We start from the raw sequence: 20,679 nt of genomic DNA, 5'->3' as shown, positions 1-20,679 counted from the left end.
GATGACTGCACGGAAGACCATTTCTCAGTTCAGACGGCCCAGGGTGGTGGGGGTCAGCCAGAGTAGGGGGTGTGTCTGCACACGTGTGTGCATGTGAGCGTGTGTGCACGTGTGTGTGTTTGCGCATGTGTGCCCCGGTGCTCTCCCTCTCACCAGGGCCTCTACCTGGAGCCTCATTAACCCCCGCGGAGGTTTCAGCAAGCACCCGACAGCCAGAGCTCGGAGCGCACTGCCAGGGATCTGACAGGCTCCATCAGGCGAGGCCTGTGTGTCCCGCGGGGAAGCCGGCCTGGCTGTGGCCTCCCGCCTCGTGGGGTGACCGATGGGCACCATGACCAAGAACCTCATGGTTCTGGGAGGAGGCAGGCCTGGGTTTCATCAGAACTTTGCTGGGCTCACTTGTTCGCGAGCTTGCGAGCCTCAGCTGGGACGGGGTGCTTGTGACCAAGAGCCTGGGGCCCAAGGAGCCAGAGGAGGGCTCTCCGTCCTGACGGGAAGGTCTGCGGCCGGTCCTCCGCACTCCCGCCCGGCCTCGAGGGCAGCCCGGTGAGGGCGCCCGGCGTGCGGCCTCTGTGCAGAAGTGACTTCATGCCGTTTTACAGAAGGAGGCTCATACAGCAGACATTTAACTATTCTAAGAAAGTGGGGAAACTCACGTTTCTGACACATTCTGACAGCACGGCCAGCCTATCCCAGTGACAGGGTTTATTTTGAGAAGTGCGAAGTCTTATTGAAAAGTATTAAAAGTTAATACTAAGTTCAAACCCAAAAATGATTGTTGCACGTGGGCAGTAAATTCCACGTGATTTGAACCCTCGAGTCACCTTTATTTCCAGATACATTTTTCATCCAGAATATGAACAAAGTGCTAACTCTTCACAAAATGTTGTTTTTCTAAGTTAAAAAAAGTCCCTTCTGCGTAGTGTTTGGCAACAGAACAGAAGGAAAATCCATGCAAATCAAATGTTTTACTGTGTTCAGTTCCACAATGAGAAGCCGGCGGAACCAGCGGGGTGGGGAGGGGAGTGAAAGCCACGTTGGCTTTAGTTTATAGGAGAGAAATCCAATCCGATGCGGTTTCAACCCCGCAAAATGCTGATCCGGGCGCGTGCCGCCAGCCCCGCGGGGCCTTCGCAGCCCACGATGCCCTGCAGCCTTGGGCCCGGCAGCGCGCCCTACCCAGTGGGAGCGCTTTGGGGAAAGCCCCACGAGGCGGTGAGAGTAGATCAGACAGCGCAGGAACATGTGGAAAACAAGGGAGACTCAAAAATGAGCATTGCCGGCAGGTGGGCGATGCCCCGGGGACGGCGTCCTGGAGGAGGAGGCCGCAGCCGCCCAGGGGCGCCCGCCCAGTGCCCAGGGAAGGGCTGCTCCGTCGTTCACGCTCTGGCTGGCTGTCCGTCCGTCCGCAGCGGAAGCTCAAGTGAAACCCTGGGCCCCGCCCCGTGGATCAGGTTAGGGTTATGAAAAGTTATTTTCACGTTTCTGGTGGCCGTTCAGTCCTCCTGCTAAGTCAGGAGAATCTGGGCCTTTCCTGCGGGGCTGGCACCACTCCCACAGCTGGGATTTGGGGCGGAAAAGGCCCGGTCTAACCTTGGTGGCACCAGGGGCAGGGCTTATGTCATCGTCTGGTCAGTTCGGGCTCCCAGGGCAGTGGGCCCACCTGGATGCCCATGGCCCTCTGCCCTCGAAGGCCTCATCTGGAGGGCTCTTGGGGCACAGGGCACACTTGTCATCCCCTCTTTAAATGCAAGGACCGAGTGCAGTGGGTCCCCAGGCTTGTGACTCCCCGGCCGGCCGTCCTGGGTGCGCTTGGTCCTGTTGCTCCCGTGTGTCCATGTCCAGTGTCACACTCTGTGGGAACCCCTGCAGGAGGCAGTTCCGCCTCCCCCGCTGGGGAAGCCCGCCTGCCCGCTTCTGGGGTGAAGGCATCTAGGGGGTCTGGGCTGGTGGCACAGGGCCACGGCCAGTTTCATCTTGGCTACTGCCACCCTGGGGGACCTGGGCTGGACGGGCTGCACTCCGGGCCATCGCGGAGGGGCAGGGACAGGAGAATCCTGCCAGCTGGGGTCCTGGAGGGAGGGTCATGCCAAAGACCTGCCCCTGGGGGCAGCATGCAGCCCACCTACCTGGACCCTCCCACTCCCCGCTCTGGGTGACGGTTGCTGCTGACTCCAAAGCTGTGTGCTCTCTCCGTCTCTCAGAGACCATCCTGCAGGGCAGTGCGACGCCCTCTGCTCCTCGTACAGAGTAGCCTTTGTTCCTGCGGCATCAGTGGAACCTGCGACCTGGTCACAAAGCCACGCCGGCATGACTTAGCTCTTTCTCACAGGGGCGACCTGGGTTTCTAGGTTCTTCTGCCTTCAAGAACCAATGGGAGGGAGAGACATCCCCTCCCCCGTCTCAACGCATCCTTCAGGCCCCCTGCTAACTTCCGACGCCCACATAAGCTGCACGTCGGGGCTGACGCCAGGGCGGTTTCACAATGCTCACCCCCTAGAAGCTGGGATTCCACCTTCAGGGGTTGAGAACAGTGGGTCGGCCAGGGTGGGGGCTCTGACTGCCGGCGCGGGTGTCTAAGTCACCGCGGAGCTGTGGATGAGCACCCCGGGGCCGCGAGGGCACGTGTCCTGCACTTCCTGGGATGGTGGTGGCAGCCACCCCTCCAGGCCCTCCTCCGCCCCCCACACTTGCCCCTCCTTGGGGCCTCTGGGGACCTCGGAACGCTCTCCGCACAATGGCTTTGTCTTGACCCCTGCGTCAGCGCCCATCTGGAGGTCAGGGACTAGCTGGCTTCACGCAGAGCACAGGGGGTCTCCTTCAGTTCCCCACATGCCCGGCCTGCCCTGCCTGGAGGGGCCGCTCCCCCAGGGGGGCTACCAGTTGCCTTTGGTGCAAGGGGGTTGGGGGGCAGGCTGGACGCCTCTGAGGATCCGGAAGCAGGAAGCCCCAGAGGGAGGAAGAGGTGTCCATGGGGAGGGGTCACCATGGACGCTGAGACCTGCAGACCCTCCCTGCTGATCACAAGGGCTCCTATTAAAGGTCTGGCCCTCCAGGGGTCGTGGACAGAGCAGAGCAGAGGGCTGGCCTCACGTGTGTTTGTTCCCGCATAGTTACGGGTTTAGGTAGGTGCACACCAGGCCCTTCCCGGGGTCCCATTGTCTCCGCATGGCAGGTGGAGGGCACAGCCGGCCATCAGCTCTGCAGGCACCCCGGGCAGCAGTGGCCCCACACGCCCGCATGTGCGTCCGTGGATGGGGATTGGCCTGGACGCTCACCGACCAGCTGTGAGTACTTGGGAGGGGCCCTGGGAGGGAGAGGGCAGTGGATGTGCATGAGGGTTATCGCCCTGGGCCAGCGGCGGGGGCCGAGCCGTCCTGACCGTGTCCCCGCGTGGGCAGTGACTGGCTGGGCTGGAAGTCCAGGGGCGTGGTCCCAGCTGCGGCCTCTCGGCTCCTCTCCCTGGAGGGTGGCCCGTCAGGCTGCCGTGGGCAGTCGTGGTGGGCCGGCTCAGCCTGCACTGCAGCAGAGCCTGCTCCCGGGTCTGGGAGGCGGCAGCAGCCCCGGCCCACGGTGCCTCCTCCTGCCGCGGGTTGGAAGCCGGGTTCACAGGTGTTTTCTGGCCCACTTCACTTGCCGCCTGCCTGTGGGTTCTGTCCCGGCCGCACAAATGTTGTTGAAGGGGAGTCATGGGCCCCGCCAAGAGCTGCGTGGCCGCCCGGTCGATTCCCCAGTGTATCTCCGACTGGGGAGACCTTGCGGCGGGGCCGCGGGGCCGCGGGAGGCGAGTCTGCCGGGTGGCCGCTGGCCTGTGGAGGACGCGCAGAGACCTCGTCCCTCGGCAGCTGTGGCGTCTCCCCCGCCCTGCCCTTCTGCCCGGAGAGTCTCCACTGCCTGGGTGGGATCCAGGTGCTGGGGCCCGAGCACGAGGGCCGGGACCTCGGAGCTCCGTCCGGCGGCAGTGGGGGGGCGCTCGCCCCGGGCAGCTGACAGGACAGCCCCTCCCGCGGGGGCTGCACACCCAGGTCTCCAGGTCCGAGCAGTAGGGGGTGGGGGGGCGTGTGCGTCCCGGGAAAGCCCAGTGTCCGTAGAGGGCAGTCTCTGCGCACCGAACGGACGGCCGCCGTGCCCAGGGCCGCGTGTGTTCTCACTTAGCAGGAAAATGTGCTATAGATTCGCCATTGCAGCAAAATCAACATGGCTTTTTTATTAAGAATGTCCCGGAGCCAGCTATCTGTGTTTGTGTCACAGCTGTGGATGGTGTTCCTTTCCGGACAAACAGCGCTCCCTCTTTGCTGCAGAAGAAGGCTGTGTTGGTTGGAAGTGAGAGCGAGCAGCTGCAAAGCTGAGCCTGCCTGGACGGTGAGAAAACACTGGGTGCAGCCGGCCCCGGATGGAGGGGAGCAGCGGGACAGCACGTCCACCCTCCGGATTTCCTGGCGGGAAGAGGGAAGCCCCATCTGCAGACTCGGACACAGAGGCCTGGCCTCTGGGCCAGGGAGCGACGGGCAACGGAGCCTGTCCCATCCCTTGCTCCTCCTGACGCCACCATGACCACCATGCCACTGCCAGGTCCGGCCTGGCCAGGGCCAGAGCACCTGCAGGTCCGCTCCGCAGAGTGTCTGGCACTGACCCCAGGAGGCGCGTCCTGGGGGGGGCGGCACCTCTGCAGCTCTGGAGGGCAGTCCTTTCACCAAAAAGACCAGGTTGGACCCACCGGTGAGCCTAATCTTTTAGAGGAAGTTGACAGGCAGAGGAAGAATTATCAGGGAAGGGAGGGACTTCGAGCAAAGCAAACTGGATGGGGGTGGGCCTCATCCAATCAGCTGAAGGCCTGTAGAACAGTGACAGGTTTCTCCTCAGCCTGTGACACAGAAGTCCTGCCTGAGTTCCTGGCCTGCCAGTCTGCTCTGCAGATTGCCCGTCAGCCCCCAGCACGTCCTGAGCCGCTTCCTTAGAGTCTCTGTGTGTAGAAGGGAAGGAACACATACATGACTACTGGTTCTGGTTCTCTGAGAGCTCTGGCTACTTCAGCACTGAGGACACCTGTGTCCTCAGCCAGTGGGCCAGAGCGAGATCACACGGCCATGCCGAGCTGCTCTGCAGGCCCGGACAGTGGACGTTCGTCTGTCCTACCCCCGAGGTGGGCGGGGGGCACTGGGGCGTCTGCTGTGTCCTCCGCGCTCTGCAGTCCACGCAGTCCAGATGCGGTGGGATCACTGAGGACCAGGAGGTCCGGGTTGCACCTACCCCCCTATGACACGAGCCTAGAATGGTCCCGAAGGACCAGGGTGATTTCTGGAGCCCTCTTTGCACGCTTGAGAGTCTCACCTGCAGGGACCTGGCTCCAGGTTGTTTTCAGAATGTTCAGATAAAGGAGAGGAGCGGGCCATCCCATGACTCATCCGTCGCCCAAATTCTGCTTTTGTTCGATTACCCACAACCTCACAAGGAACGAGGCTGACAGAGTTTTAAACTCCTTTTGCTCACGGTCATCACCGGCCCTCTATATGGCCAGGTTTGAAGGAACAGTACAACGATTTTAAGAAAAAAGGAAACAATTCTAGGTTGAATGGGAAACGCATTCCTAATGAAATCTGTTACGTTTCTAGGTACGTAGTGTCCTCCTATAAGTGAAATGAAACGCTGCGGTGGATCGGGCACGCGTGGTTGACCCAGGGCAGCATCGCCGACAGACAGAGGCCCCAGAGCACTAAGCGAGCAGGGACACTTCACAGTCAGCTCCGTGTTCTACACACGGAACTTGTTGCCCCACGTGCTGAGAAATCAGGTGGCTTCAAAGGGCGGCTCTACTTGTTTTTTCTTTTAAAGCAGAAAATCAGGTGCCTCCCTTTGGCTAAGCTATTATTTTGGTTGGGAGTGAGAGAAAGAGATGAAAAAGCACTTCATTAAAAAGCAGCAAAGCCGATGGAAATTAAATCCTATAAAAATAGAAGCCACATCTGGACTAACATCTCGAGAGCCAACCGGGTATCTGCGCCAGCGAAGCACAGCCCTGTCCTAACTCCCGCCAGTTTGCTTGGTGCGACGCAAAGTGAAGGGGCCTTCCTGCAGGAAGGACCTGCACCCGGTGGGGGTGTCAGGTGGGGTGACACCTGGAGACACGCACCCGGGGGCCAAGGGAAGGTTCCCTGGGGATCTGTGAAAGCACCTGCGCCTGGTCTGACTGTCGCAGGTGGTGGCCGAGGGGCTGGTCCCTGGCCTGGGGGGTGGGGGTGGCAGCAGAATCTCGGAGGGTGTGGTCTGGGTTCCTGCGCCCACCTGGATGGAAGCAAGACCCCTGCTGTGGGACCGGGAGCCCACCAGCCCCAGAGGAGGGTGCAGGCGAGACGCCGGGTGGCTGTCAGGTCAGGGAGCGGCACCCACGTCTGGATTAGGGTGTCCGGGGGAGCCCCGACTCTGCTGTGGTTGTCCAGGGTCAGCTCAGACTGTTGGAGGCTGCCTGGGAGGCTGAAGGTCCAGGGAAGCCCTGTTTGTCCAGGGAAGGGAGGACAGGGCTAGAAGAAGACTGCTCATCTGCCTAGCATGGTGTCTGGATGCTGGCGACCTGGGGTCCTGAGCTTGCGGTCACAGACAGACCTGCAGCTCTGGGCACCGAGCCTGCAAGGATGGGGACTGACATGGAGCAGGACTGGCAGGGATGGGCGGGCCACTGTGAGGGCAGCTGGGAGGAGTGAAGCAGCTGCCTTGGTGCCTCCGCTGCCCCCAGGCCTCAGTGACCACCTCTCAGCGGGGGCTGGGCTTCATGAGAGGATGGCGAGGATGTGCCGCCACCACGATAGTGATGGCCTGGTGTCTGGACAGCGTCCACAGGCCGGCGAGCTGTCCACTGAAGAAGCCAGGACACTTGTTTCTCACAGTCCTGCAGGCTGGATGTCCAAGATCACAGTGCCAGCTGATTTGGTTCCCGATGAGGCCTCCTTTCTGGCTTTTAGACAGCCACCTTCTCGTCCTCACATGGACCCCTGGCATGCGTGCAGAGCGAGTGAGCGAGAAAGAGAGTTTCTGGTGTCTCTCACGAGCCACCAGTCCCATCAGATCAGGACCCCATCCTTATGGTCTCATTTATCCTAATCGCTTCCTCAGAGCCTCATCTCCAAGTACAGCCTCACTGGGGGGCCAGAGTTTTAACTTACGAGTTTGGGTGGAGCGGGGGTTGGGGGTGCACATTCGATCTGCAGCTGAATTTCCCATGTAAGTGCCGTCAGCCACGAGGCCTGGACTCCTGACTCCTCTGTCAGATCACAGCTGCCCTGGGCATCCCTTTTCCACCTGTGTCCCCTGTGCCCTGGAGGAGAAGTGCTGGAAACCACCCCTCAGACCCCCTTGTTTCATGGCGAATGTCCAGCACAGCGAGGAACCGGGGATGGAAGGGAGGGAGGAAGGAAAGGGGGAAGGGAGGAGGAAGGGAAGCTCGTCTCCTGTCACTGGCATTCCAAACGCCCACGCTCTGAGAGCACAGTCATCTGCAGAGACAACACACAGAAGCAGAGGACAGAAGGAACATGGCGCAGGTTCAGCTCATGCGTGTTAGTGAGGTGAAGCCCCGAAAGCAGCGTGGTTGGAAGGGAAGAGAGGGCAGCAGTGCCCACGGACGGGAGGGCAGCTATCACCCCAGCCAGCGGGGAGTGTGCACCCTGGGTGAGTGGACACAAGGAACAGTTCAGGGCCTGGTGGAGTCAAAAGGAAGGTGCCTGAAGCAAAAACAGACACACAGATCAATGGAACAGGATGAAAAGTCCAGAAATAAATCCACACAGTTATGGTCAATTAATCTATGACAAAGGAGGCAAGAACACACAATGGAGAAAAGACAGTCTCTTCAGTAAGTGGTGCTGGGAAACCTGGACAGCTCCATGGAAAAGAATGAAACTAGAACATTCTCTAACACTGTATGCAAAAATAAACTCAGAATGGATTAAAGACCTAAATGTAAGACCAGATACTATAAAACGCCTAGAGGAAAACACAGGCAGAATTGTCTTGGACATAAATCACAGCAATGTATTTTTGAACCAGTTCCTGGAGCAATGGAAATAAAAGTAAAAATAAACAAATGGTATCTAATTAAACGTAAAAGGTTTTGCACAGCTAAGGAAACCATAAATAAAATGAAAGAGAGCGTACATAATGGGAGAAATATTCGAAATGATGTGACTGACAATGGGCTGATTTCCAAAACATACAAACAGCTTGTACACCTTAGGATTAAAAAGAACAAGGAACCCAATCCACAAATGGGCAGAAGACCCAAACAGACATCTCTCGAAAGAAGACGTGCAGACGGCCAACAGGCATCTCCAGTTGTTAGAACAGCACAGATCAAAACGACAATGAGGGATCACCTCACAGCAGCCAGAATGGCCACCATTCAAAAGTCTACCAGCAACAAATGCTGCAGAGGGTGTGGAGCAAGGGGACCCTCCTGCATCGTCAGTGAGAACGGAAGCTGCTGCAGCCACTATGGAGGACAGTACGGAGGTTCCTTAAAAACCTAGAAATAGACTTACCACATGATCCAGCAGTCCCACTCCTGGGCGTGTATTCAGAGGGAACCTTAACAAAAAGAAACATGCATCCCAGTGTTCACAGCAGCACTATTTAAAACAGCCAAGACACGGAAACCACCCAAATACCCATCAACAGGTGACTGGATAAAGAAGATGTGGTGTATTTATACAATGGAATACTACTCAGCCATAAAAAGAATAAAATGATGCCATTTGCTGCAACATGGATGGACCTGGAGATCGTCATTCTAAGTGAAGTAAGCCAGAAAGAGAAAGAAAAATACCAGATGGTATCACTTATGTGTGCAATCTAAAAAAAGGGGACACAAACGAATTTATCTACAAGACAGAAACAGACTTACAGACAGAGAGAATAAACTTATGGTTACCAGAGGGTACAGGGGGATTTCAAGAGTGAACAAACACAGTGGAACAGAACTCATATTTAAATCTGTAATTTAAGAAATGTAAGAAAAGCCATTCTCCATATTGAAAGATGTTAACATGTGTCCAAGAAAATGGACTTGGAACATTAAAATCAAATACAAAATTGGTGGGAGGCAGCTAAAATAGCTCTTAGAAGGAGACTTGTAACTTTAACACCAAAACCAGACATAAAGGAAAGTCTCAACAGTTTTCTCTGCTTCCTCCTGGAGAAGCGAGTGAAAGAGGGGTATTGAGGTCAAGGTAAGTAGGGAAAAAGAAGTAATAAACATGGACAAGAAAATCGATGACGTCTAAGACAGCCAACAGAGAAAAATCAAACCCAGAATCTGTTCTTTGTAAAGGTTAATAAAACTGGAAAGACTTGAACAAAACAGATGAAAAAACAAAAGAAGACAGAAATCGCCAGGAGCAGGAACAGAGGCGGACGTCACCCCAGACCCAGCGGGCACCGAGGGCACAACGGGGCGCGGGAGCAGTCCTGCGCTCGTACACCTGACAACCTGGGTGAGCTGACACCTTCCGAAAGGCACAAGCTTCCAAAGCAAACTCCAGGAAAACTAGAAAATGTGCAGCCTCGTGTTTGTTCAAGACAGTGGATTAATAATTAAATAGCTTCTTACAAAGGAAATAAACACGTTTTTACAAAGAAAACGCCAGGCCCCAAATCCCTCACTGGTGAATCCTATCAAGCACATGAGGGGGTGACATCAATCCTACAGAAACGTGTTCAGAAATCAGGGGAGGCGTCACGTCCACGCGTGTTTTATGGGGTTACTGTAACCAGGATTCCAAAGCTAAAGACGTCGCAAGTTTACGGAGCAGAATCTTCTGTGAATATAAGTGTGAAAATCATTAGCAAAACACGAGTATGTCAGATCCTGTAACACGTAACAAGATTAATACACCAAGATCCAGCTGGCTGTGTCCTAGGCATGGAAGGCTGGTCTAGCATAAGAAGAGCAATCAAGGCAGCTCACCACGGTAAGAGGTCGAGGGAGAGCAGCTATTTCAGCAGATGCCCATAAGCCACTTGACAAAATGCAACCGCTGTTGATAATCTTAAAAAACTTAGCAAACGAGGGAAAGCAGTTTTTCCAACGGGATCAAGGGCTCTCAGGGCTGCTCATCAGTGCTGTACAGAGGTTAGCCCGTGCAATCAGACAGGAACAAGACGCAAGAAGTCAGATTCGAACGAATGAGGGAAGGCGCTGAACACCAGCTGGTTTACACCAAGCGGTTCCCCTTACGTGAGATCCTTGGCCAAGCCGCGCTGGTGAGCCCAGACCTTGGGGGCTGGCGGCTGGGGGGTGGGGGGCTGCCGGGAGCGCCCGCCGTGCGGAGGTCAGTCCCCGTTCCTACAGAGCCCACGTCTGTTTTCTCGGAAGGCTGGGGTAGTATGTAGTAGTTTCCTTCTAACCCTGTCTGTGATCTCCGAGTTCCCAGAAGCAACTATGAATTGTGCTTGTGATTCAAAATATCAAAGGACCCAGTGCAGTCGCAGAAGTCAGACTATGCTCTGCAGTGATCTCATCCTGCAGATTCTTAGCGAGGAGCGATGCGAAGGCCGCCCGTCTTCCGAGCTGCTCGGGGGCTCTTTCTAGAAGAGCGATGTCTCAGAACGCACTGGGGTGAGGTGGGGTGGGGGTGGGGGTGCTGGGCTCCGACGGCCATCGAGTTGGTCGGAAACTGGACCCCCAGCGCTGGGGGGGTGTTGCTGGTTGGAGCTCCTCGCATCAGACCCTGGAGGCGAGGGCTGCGTGCTGTCCTTTCTTCTGCGGTGCAGGGTCCTCACGGGGTCTCTCTAGGACGCAGTCCTCAAGCTGTTGTAGGTGCGCCCTGGTTTGGGCACATGGGGCTTCCAGGACCTCGCAGTTGGTCCACTTCCGGTGGCTGCCACACTCACACGCTCATGGTTTCTCCTGCAGCGCCCGACCACCCTGGCTGCGGTGGGGGCGGGGAGGCGTAGGCTCAGTCCCACAGCCTCCACCCCTGAAACCCTGAGGGGGACCCAGCTCTTTTCCTGGGACAGATCACTCTGTCTTCACTTCCCTCTGGCCCCCTCCCCCAGACCCCCACCTGGACGGTCGGGGCAGGACAGGGTGCGCGGCGGTGTCTGTAAAGACTCCCCGAGCCTCAGGGCACACAGAATCGCCTCCTCCAGGACCTCCCAGAGACAGTGGGCACGGAGCCCACCGTGAGCACAGACCTTGCCAAGCGGAGACGAGGGACCTCGGGAGCCCGGCTGGATGTGTGTTAGTTGGGAGTGCGAGCTCAGCCCGGAAGACGTGCACCCCTGTTTCACCCAGAGAGCCCCTGCAAGTCCCCGTGTGGCTGCAGCAGCGAGCGGCCGCTGTGCTTAATGAGACAGAGGGCATGTGCCACGGGCTGAGCAGTGTGCCCCCCGCCCCACAAAAATTCCACAGGTGACCCCTGGCCCCACTGCAGCCGTGCTGGAGATGGGCTGTAAGGAGGCAACTGGAGTTAGAGGGGGCGGGTGTGGGGGCCCCAATCCCACAGGACCCTGTCCTTACAAGAAGCAGCGACCAGCACACGGACACACAGGGAGGGAGGACCACTGAGGACGCTCCAAGGAGAGGGGCCGCTGCAGAAGCCAGCCCTGCTGGGGCCTCGGTCTCGGGCTCCAGGCTCCAGGACGTGGGAACAGAAATGTGTGATGCACGAGCCGCCCAGCCTGCGGTTTTCTATCCTCGCGGCCCCAGCTGACCAAGCTGGGTGATGACCAAGGAGGACAGTGGCTCGGGGAGTGGGTGGGATCTTGGGGGCATCAGGAGACCCAGCTCCTCACCCGGCTGGGCGGTGTGGAGTGAGTCTGCTGCTGTCAGTGTCCAATTCTTTGTCTCAGCAGTGGACACTGAAGGACACGGCCCTGCCTCTGCTTCTGCCATCACCGAAAGTGAGCGCCATGAAACACCGGCTGGTGCGAGGCCATGCCTGCCAGCCCGGAGCCGCTGCAGAGGCAAGGGGGCCCCACGCAGTGGTAAGCTGGCTCCGAGGGGCGGCAAAGCGTCAGGCGTCTCCCCGGCTCCAGACGTGCAGGTGCGGAGGCTGGGCTGGGCCTTCCTGAGCCGCCCCGGGACTCCCCGGCCCTCCAGCCAGAATGCTGCTCTTGCGGGGTGACCACAGGCTGTGCTGAAGACTGACATCTGTCCACTGCTGTCTGTCCCAGGCCAGCCCTCTGTCCTGGAGAGGGCAGGGTGTGTGTGTGTGCATACACATGTGAGTGTGTGCACATGGTGCATGTGTGTGGGCGTGTGCACACACGTGTAGCTAGACGTGTGATGTGTGTGCATGTGTACATGTTTGCGCCTGTGGTGCACACACGGGTGTGTGTGGGCATGTGTGTGCACATGGTGTGTGCGTGCATGTGTGTATGCGTGTGCATGTGCATCCAGTATATGGCATGTGCACATAGGGTAGGTGTGCGTGTACATGTGAGTGCGTGTGGACACCCACATCCATGTGTGTGTGCATCCGTGTTGCACGCTGGGGTGCTGTCCGGGTGCCCTTTCCCAGGAGGAGTGGCAGTTCCAGGTCTCACCCTCATCCCCACAGGCCAGGGGCTGGGTTTCTGTCCCCTAAGCCCCAGGCCCGTTTTCCCCAGACAGCCGGATACATCAGGCTGGCTCCACCGGGGGTAACCAGTTCCCCGAACTGACTTGTTTCTCCTGAACGCGAGCTGCTGTTTGGTTCTAATGAGTGGCTTTTCCTAAAGAGAAACAATAACAGCGGGGAACCGTAAGGAGATTCTGCAGACTTGTAACCACACGTGTCAAACACAGCGCTGCGCTTTCCCTGGAAGGCAGAAGCCCTGGGAAATAACACGGGGTGGGCGCCGCCGCGGTGCTGCCTTGACAGAAGTTAATTCCAAACTAAGTGTTCCCTGAAAGGAAAGCGGCAAACGTTTCTACATGTCGATCATTTGTCCTCGGACGGCACGGAACAAATACGTTTTTTAACGCGCGACACCGGCGTTATTCCGGGTGGCCTCAGGCTATGTGCTGTTTTCCAGTTTGCGGAATTGGAGGAGAAGAAAACAGCTCCGCATTAAGAGGAACGCGGAGTGCCAGCTAATCGTCGCCTCGTGGAAGTCACCTGCCAGCAGAGGCACGGGGCCCGGCGCCCGGAGCTGGGGGGAGAGGCCGGAGGCAGCACACGATGGACGGGCCTGAAACGGCAGGTGGCGGCCGCGCTCGCTGGAGGGCTCACTCCCGGATCCAGAGAGGCAAACAGCGTCACCTGAGCGGGGGCCCCTTATGGCTGGGGCACCCGCCACCGTCCGCTCACAGCCCCTTCTGCACATCTGGGGAAAGCCAGCCGCACTCCCCCGGGAAAGAGCGCAGGGAGCAAACGCTGTGCACAGGTTCAGGGGCCACAGAGCCCGGCTCCGCCGGGGAGGCACCCTTCAGAGGAGGGCAGTGTCTGTCCTGGGGGCAGCTCCCCGCCCAAGGCCACAGGCCCCACGGGGTGGGTTAGCCCAACCCCGGGTGTCTCCTCTCCAAACTGGCCTTGGGATGTTTCCACGCTGCGGCTCTGGCTTGCAGCCACGCCCACACCTGCACTTTCTGGGAGAAGCTGGGGGTGGGGGTGCCCAAGAGGGGCCAAGGTGGGTGCGCAGCTGCTGCCGCGGCGAGCAGCAGTCCTGGCTGGGGTTTAAACTTGGAGGTGCCCTCACTTTTCCTGAGGACTGTGTCTCCATCCACCTGCCCTGGGGCCAGGGTCCCGGCCCTCTCGGCCCAGACTCCCGGGAGCCTTCGTCACTGGCCTCCAGCCACCCTCCTCACCCCCAGAACAGAGTGGGAGGGCCCAGCTCACAGGGCAGACAGTCCCCTGGACCTTGTTGGGGAGGGACCCCGACAGCGTCGCCCGGGGGACGTCAGAAGCTGACTGGTCCAGGCTGGGGCACGCGTGTCCTCCTGCCCACGGCCTCCTGAGTGCCAGCTCTGGGCCCCCAGGACGGTGCCTGGGGTTGTGAGTCGAGGAGCCGGAAAATGCAGCCCAGGAATTCCCGCAGGAACATTCTAGATCTCTGCCCTCCCCCTCCCCTCTTCTTCCCCAGGCCCCTCAGCTGGGCCCCCCCGGCCCCTGCCCAGTACCCCGGTTCCTGCAGGGATGTCCCCCCTCACCCTGCCTCTCCTGCACTCACACATACATGCACAATGTGTGTACGCATGACTACGGGTCCAGCCAGGATATGGCCTTGTGGTCCCTTCCTCCTCCCCGCTGGGCCACACTCAGCTTTCTGGCCTGGAGGTGCCCTGACCTCAGTCTTGGGAGAGTCACACTCAACCCCGACCAAGTGGAGCGTCTGATCCTTGTCTCAGGAATGTCATGGGGACCCTGAAGGCAGCCCAACTAGGGTCCAGCTGGACAGCAAACCCTTGGGACAAGCCTGTGGCGTCCTCAGTGCAGGATCTGGCCACTCCCCTCCCCTCCATGCTCCAAAATCTGCAGCTCGGGCAAAGCGGTTTCCCTCTGCTGTGCAATTCAGATGGGCACACTCATGTACAAACATGTCCACAAGCACACATACCATATGAACGCACACACACACACACACATGTGCTCATACCACATGCATGCAGACACCAACATGAGAACACACACGTACACCTCCCCCCCACAAGCACACCACACAGTGCACACCCACCCCTGTGCACACGCCACACAGTGCGTGAAGGCATCACATATATGCATGTGCATATGTGCAGACACACACGTGCACACACGTGCACACGTGCACCACTCACGTGTGCGCACACACACATTCTGCCTTTCTGAAGGGGTCCCTTCTTTGAAGGTCGGCCATGCCCCCTGGGGTGACCATGTCCCTGGAAGGCCCTGTGGGACGGTCCTGAGCATTAACCTGAACCTGGGCTCTGCACCCAGTGTTACTAAAGGTTCTGGGAAAGGCCAGGTGTGCTTGGAGGAACGTGTCTCAGGACGTGGTTTTTAAAACAATGCGTCACCCCTCTGTTTGCAGGTCACAAGTACCAGAGTCACTCCATGCCGCCCCAGGCTCTGTGTTGGAAAGGGTGGGCTAGTGAGGCCAGATTCTTATTAATGCGTGGAATCGGGGCTGGGAGTCTGGCTAGTGCGCCTGCTCCGCGGGCCCCGGCTCTCACCTATAAATAACAGTGGTGGCAGGTCCCCTGACAGCACCGCTGATGGACGGTCCCTTCCCCGCCATTACAGCCTGTGACTGTGGGAAAATTAATTTAAGTGGTAGTTAATTTCTAATGAATTCCACTCAAGCGGCTAATATGGTCCCTCAGTGCTATGGTAACCTTCATGGATCATTGCGTTATGTAAATAAATTCTACTTTACGCCGGTTTATTAGAAAAGAGAGTGAGACTGGGGAGTCTGGCGAAATCTTGTCTGCAACGTGCACAACGAACCCTCCCCAGAACTTTCAAAGGGGGAGAAACGAAACCGCGTCCGGAGTTCTCCCGCACGCTGAGCTTCCCTGGGCGACTAAGCCACCTGCCTTCGTGCTCTGGGGGAGTATTTCCCAATTTGCTTTGTTGCTGTGTTCCAAGGAGGAAGAGGGGCGCTTTGGCCTTAGAACTGGGGTGGATTCCATAACAAATCTCCAAGTCTCTTCTCTGAAACCTCCAAGGCTGGCCTGGGGAGAAGTCTGTGGGCTGGGGCCGGGGGCGCAGGCAAGGACAGAGGGGGAGGAAAGCCGGGCAGGGCGGTGGCCCCAGCCTCTCCGTGGGTGGACGTGTGCTCCGGGGAGGGCAGGGCGGGAGGGGCTTCGGCACCCCGCAGGGAGTGAGCGTGGAGCCACTCGCTGACCCTCCAGGGGCCAGTCGGTGTGCAGAGGGGCTCTGGGCAGAATCCGATGAGGGGCGGGGACCACAGCCGGCACCCAGGGGAGTTGAAGTTCACCCGAGGACTTGGGGTCACCTCTCTGTGCTTCCAGCTCAGGCAGCCTTAACAACAGACTTCAGAGGGGTGGCTTAAACAACAAGATGTCCTGAGGCTGGACATCGGAGACCGTGGTGCGGGTGGACTCCATCTCTGGCAAGCGCTCCTTCCAGATCTGCAGACGGCCAGCTGGCTGCTGCCCGTGTCGGAACTACAAACACAGTAAGTGGTACGAAACAGCAGTGCCACTGACCACGTCCCCGCCCCCCAGAGGAGCTGCGCCTCAGTCTCTCCAACCTCTCTCCCCACTCTCCTGGCCTCCCCCAGGGCTGGTTTCCAGTGACCCCTCACCCCTGTCCTGGGAGAGCTGCCCCCTCACCCTGGGCTTGGGGGTGGCTGTCTCCCCACGCAGGCCTCAAAAAGCATCCTCCAGAGCCCCATCCACGCGCCTCTGGTGCCAGGCCACGGGGTAAACACACGCGTGAGACAGGGTCGTGCTCTGCGGCAGGAGCACTGAGGGTGTGACGGCAAAGGAAGCGGGCCAAGCCCGCCCCAGCCTGGAGCTGCTCCTGGCAAGTCCCGGAGGACCCGGAGGAGGCGGTGGCTGGGGACAGGCAAGCCTCCTGGGTTCCTGGGTCTGCATTTGCTCCTCAAGGAAGCAGGGGTCTGAGCAGAGCTGGAGGGGCCAGGCCATTCCTGGCAGGGCCTGGCTTTGAGCTGTGGGGTCCGGCAGGCTCCGGGCACCATGTATGTGAGGTGCCCCTGCAGCGACCACCGGACCCAGCGGGATGTGAGGGCGAGGGGCGACCCGGCAGCAGCCTTGGTCTGGGGGTGAAGTCCCCAACCTCGTGGGGCGGCGGTGCCCCTGTGTGTGGGCCTGGTTGCAAAGGACGTGCAGGGGCAATGGAGCCCCCCTCGGCCACCCGGCGTATTGGGCCTTGGACCTCAGAGGCGGCCATCTTCCACCTTGGGCTCGTATTCTAGTTTCTGGCACCTGAAATAGAATTCAGTTCTAGAAAGATTACAGCTAATATTGAGAATATGCAAAAAAAAAAAATAACCTGTCACAAATTCACAGCAACAGGCAAAGGGCTCAGTCCACAAACTGTCAAAGGCTGTGCCCGGGCAGGATGGAGGAGCAAGGCCACACGCCCTCCCCTAGCAGCTCCGTGTCCCCCACGCAGGACCAGATCAGTGTGGAGCTGCAGCCGCGGGGGCAGGGAGGATGTTGAGGACCAGAGCTCCTTCCTGCAGCGGCCGCGGACCCGGTGCAGGTGGGAGACGCGGGTCGTCCCTGGACCGAGGACACGGCCCGGCACAGTGAGGTGAGCACAGAGCCTGGGCTCCGTCTGCTGTCTCAGACTCAGATGCCCCGTGACTCGACGGCACTCGTGATCGGGCGACTCAGGGCTGTGCTCCTGGCTGAAATCAGCTCTGCATTTTTAAGGGGGCGAAAGGCCGGCTCAGACGCCGGCATCTTTCCCAAGTTCTCTGTCCCTCTGTCATGGGCGGTTCTCAGGTTCCACTTTTTATTTACGTATGTATGTATTTATTTTTAGTGTTATCTCAGGAATGTATTTTATTTTATTTATTTAGTTCTAAAATTTCCATTTTAGTTTTTATTTCTTACTGCCACCACCTTGTGCCCTGAGGTTGCCGTTAAAATGGAAACCAGGCACCACGAGTCCAGGTGCTGAGGGGACAGAGAGCGACCGGGAAACCCGGGCACGGAGAGCCGCCGCAGCAGCCCGCAGGGCCCCCGACGGGCCTGCCCACGCAGGCGCGCCACCACTGACGTCTGGCTCACAGCGCTGCTGCTCGCAGCCCCCGGGTCTTGCCGTGGACAGCGTAGAGCTGAGCACATGGCTTCAGGTGACCCGGCGGGACTGTTTCGCTGCAGGAACTCACACAGCCCCAAGAGTTTAGCAGAGCGTGTGATGCAAAACGGATAAATCAGAGCACAGTCCAAAGCCTGACTCGCTGACCAGAGAAGACCCCTTTCTTCTACCGCGAATGTCACGCTAGGTGATTAAACCGATCGAAGTGCTAAGCGAAAACCTGTGGCTTCGTTTTAGGATAGGTGATTACACATTACTATTATTACTACAGAAAGAACCATTGTACCTTCAGGCAGAAATCGGAGGAGAAAGCCACGCTCTAGACGTCCCGCGAGCCAGCAGACGGGCTGCCAGGGCTTTGCACAGCAACCCCTGTTATGTTGGGTAAAACCGCACCCCGGTGTCAGGAAAAGCATGCATCACTTTCTGAGGAGGAGGCGATGAATCTTTCATGATGCCAGCCAGGTGAGGAATCTGCCTGAGCCCCACACGTGGGGGCTGCTTGGCTGGACCCCTGAGGCCCGCCGGGGCCAGCTTCCTGACAGCTCTTTCTGCATATCGACAGAGCCAAAGTCAATTTCTCATGCAATGCAAAACAGCTCCCTTTGTTCTGTAAATGTCTCATTTTTCTCCCTGTGTTTTTTAAAACGGAAAAATGACAAGTAGGAACTTGGAGGAAAAAAAAAACCAAAAACCTGACCTCTAATTGGAAGTCATAACCACTGATTACAAAATGGGACAAAACGCCTCATGAATGAAAAAGGAAAGGAAAATATTCATATGGATGCAAAAAAATGCCCTAAATCAAAAAGAACGCTTGCAATAGCTTACACCAACTTGCTGAGGAAATCGGGGCAGGACCGCGTGGGGACAGAATAGGGGTGCCCCGCGTTTGCCAACAGGAGCCACCACCCAGACGCAGCCTCAAGTTAGGACGCTGCACAAAACTGGGGCAGGCACGGGAGCTACAGGGGTTTGCTTGTTGATTCAAGGACAAAACCAAAAGGTGGTTCAGGAGCTGAGGGGCGTGCCCGATTCCGAGGAGAGAAACTGGCTCTGGGGTCCGAGAGACAGACATCACCGCAGCCTCGGGCGGCCTGCGTTTTGAACAATTCAAATATATCATCTATTAACAAGAATTTAAATGAAATTTGTTCAAAAAAATTCAATACCACTTGCAGTGCATTGAACAGCACCTCCCCCACAAGCGTATGTCTCTGAGAATGTGACCTCATCTAGAAGCAGGGTCTCTGCGGATGTGATTAGGGATCTTGAGGTGAGATCATCCAACTTTCCGATGCTTTCACATGCCGAGTCTGATCACTTGTTACGGCAGTGCCAGGGGAGTGGTCCCGCCCTCTCGTAAGAGCAGTTAGTGAAATAAGTTAATTTCCTCCTTATTTTCCATCTTAGACTTGTACCCACTTGGCGTGCACGCAGGAGGGCTCTTTCTAAAGCCAGTCGGCACATAACGCACGAGAATAAAATACGATTCTACTCCTGTCCACCCTGCCACGCAGAAGGAAGGCGCACAGCCACCCGGAGATGCTGTGTCAGAGGAAGGATTTCTCACTGAAAACACAACCCTGATGTTTCTTTCTCATTCTTCCCAAAGAATAAATTCTTCCTCACGATGAGAAAACTGATTCAATGAGTTCTTATGGCTTTAAATGTTAAATTTAGGGAAAGTTCATCTTTTCAAGATCTAAATTTTGCAGCAACAACCAGAAGTCAAGAACGGCCTGGGTGACGGCAGGAAGGAAGGATGGGGTCCTTCTCAGGAAAGCATCCAGATGGTCGGAGGAAGGTCTCAAACAGCCTGCCTGGTGCGATCTGATTCGAAAGCGTGTTCAGTCGGGTGGGGAGGGAAGTGCCTGCTGGGGGGCGAGGCGGGGGTGTGACATTCTCTTTAAATCTTCTTTGTCTTTATTTACATTTTTCTTTCTGATGAATACGTGTTCAAAGGTCTTTAGAGCAGAAATGAAAACCCTAAGGCCTCGGCAGGCTGCTTGCTAAGCTGACACCATGACGTCCACTCACACACGACGTGGGCTGGGGGTCAGAGACCACTTGCCGTAGAGGGTGTTCCAGAACAGGGTGGGCGAACGTCTTCTGGAAAAGGCCAGAGAGCAGACATTGTAGGTCCTCCGAGACGGCTGCTCAGCGTGACTTGCAGGGGGAGCGCCCACCAGGAGTGTGTCCCAGTAAAACTTTATTGACAAGACAGGCTGTGGCCAGGGCTGCCCACCTCTGGCTAGACAAGCGAGAGGGAGCTGTCTTCTCCACCGCACGTTGCAGGGTCAGAGCAGGGCAGGAGGGGAGAAGAGGAGCTACCATGTGACCCAGCAGTGCCCCTCACTCCTGGATGTTTACTCAAAGAAAACAAAAATACCAAAAAAACTCTGTTATATGTGGAATCTAGGGGAGAAAAACACCCCAAACTGAGAGCAGAGAGCGAGCAGGCGGCGGCCAGAGGTGGGGGTGGGGGCGGGCGAAGCGGGTATAGGAGGGGTCAGAAGAAAAGATACAAACTATTAATTACAAAATAAATGCACGTCCTGGGGATGTCATTCACCACGTGGTGACGGAAGTTAGTAACACCGTAGTGCATAATTGAAAATTGCTAGAGTAAATCTTAGAAGTTCTCATGATAAGAAAAAAAATGCTGTAACTGTGGGCAGTGACAGATGCAGACTAGACTTACTGTGGTGACCATCCTGTAACACACAGACACTGAATCGGTGTTGTACACCTGAAGCTGATACACTGTTGTACATCAATTACACCTCAGGAAAAAAGACAGAAGCGTTTAAGAATGGATTATACTGGGTTCAAACATCTAGCGAGCTCTGTTGCTCATGGTCCAGTGACCCTGCAGCCCCCAAAAAGAAAGGAGGAAGGGAACCGTGCAGATGCGGGCAGGTGCCTGCAGCCAGGTGCAGGCAGAAAGTGGCTCACTAAGCCAGCTTAAACC

This window comes from Vicugna pacos, chromosome 3 (genome assembly GCF_048564905.1).
Source record: "Vicugna pacos chromosome 3, VicPac4, whole genome shotgun sequence".
NCBI classification, from domain to species: Eukaryota; Metazoa; Chordata; class Mammalia; order Artiodactyla; family Camelidae; genus Vicugna; species Vicugna pacos.
This window is presented reverse-complemented; position numbering follows the sequence as displayed.